General features: G+C 47.3%; 1 non-coding gene across 1 annotated transcript; it reads right to left on the minus strand.

Annotated features, from left to right (window-relative positions):
* Window positions 1-1033: 1033 nt before the first annotated feature.
* Window positions 1034-1108, minus strand: Trnal-caa. Its single transcript has one exon. It is a non-coding gene; the product is annotated as a tRNA-Leu (tRNA).
* Between the last annotated feature and the right edge of the window lie 225 nt (window positions 1109-1333).

The raw sequence follows: 1333 nt of genomic DNA on the forward strand, positions 1-1333 counted from the left end.
TGTGAAATGCGCACTTCATAGGAGAGTACTGGAGGAACAGTACTACACCCCTAAAATAAAGAACATGAGCAAGCACTGGGAGTAACAGGTTTTTAGCCCCACTTTGACATCTGTCAATGTATTATCCACTGCAGTGCTGTAGCGCCAAACTTTGTACAGTTTTTATTGTACTTGGATGAGGCCTCATTCAGCTAGGATGGTGTTTTCAACAGCCATGTCTGGAGTGAGGACAATCCCCATGCTGCCTACATCACCACCAGCAATGATTCTCTGTCAGTGTATGGGCAGGCTCTGGCTCTGAGCACTATGGGACTCAACTGTTGTGGTCATAATCGTATGGCCAGGCATTGTCCAAGCTCACGTAATGGGACCTTATTTGCTGCCTTCCCATTTGACTGGTCCACATTACCTGGTGTTCCTGCGAGATGTGCTGCTACAATTCTTGGAGACTCTATCCCTTCTTGTCCACTAAAGGATGGGATTTCCAACAAGATGGTGCACCAGCCCACTTCAATGTTAATGTCTGCGAGCACCTGAACATGTACTCTCACCATTGTCCCAAGGCCAGTGCAATCATCAGATCTCACATCTCTGCACTTTTTCCTCTGGGTTTATATCAAGACATTGGTGTATGGAACACCCATAGAAAATGATAAAGACTTGCTAGAGTCCAAGCTGCCTGTCTCCTGGTAAAACACACACCAAGGGTCTTCAACAGAGTGCAGCAGACCTTCATGCGCCATTGCCATACATGTATTGAGACTGGAAGTCTATGAGCTACGTCAGTGTACACTGTTTATGTCTATAACACAAATAGGCACTTCCAACTATTGGTTCCCTATCTCAGTATGATCAGTTGTGGACCCACTGTCACCTGCTTCAATTTCACCCAAAAGGTTTGAAGCACTCTGTATACCACATAGGAGGTGAGCTGCATTGAATATATACTGCAGCAACACCCTCAGATTGAAACTTATTGATCACCCCTTATAACAGTAATGGAACATGAAACTTCCTGGCAGATTAAAACTGTGTGCCCGACCGAGACTCGAACTCGGGACCTTTGCCTTTTGCGGGCAAGTGCTCTACCAACTGAGCTACCGAAGCACGACTCACGCCCGGTACTCACAGCTTCACTTCTGCAGTATCTCGTCTCCTACCTTCCAAACTTTACAGAAGCTCTCCTGCAAAACTTGCAGAAGGTAGGAGATGAGATACTGGCAGAAGTAAAGCTGTGAGTACCGGGCGTGAGTCGTGCTTCGGTAGCTCAGTTGGTAGAGCACTTGCCCGCGAAAGGCAAAGGTCCCGAGTTCGAGTCTCGGTCGGGCACGCA

Source organism: Schistocerca americana, chromosome 2 (assembly GCF_021461395.2).
Source record: "Schistocerca americana isolate TAMUIC-IGC-003095 chromosome 2, iqSchAmer2.1, whole genome shotgun sequence".
NCBI classification, from domain to species: Eukaryota; Metazoa; Arthropoda; class Insecta; order Orthoptera; family Acrididae; genus Schistocerca; species Schistocerca americana.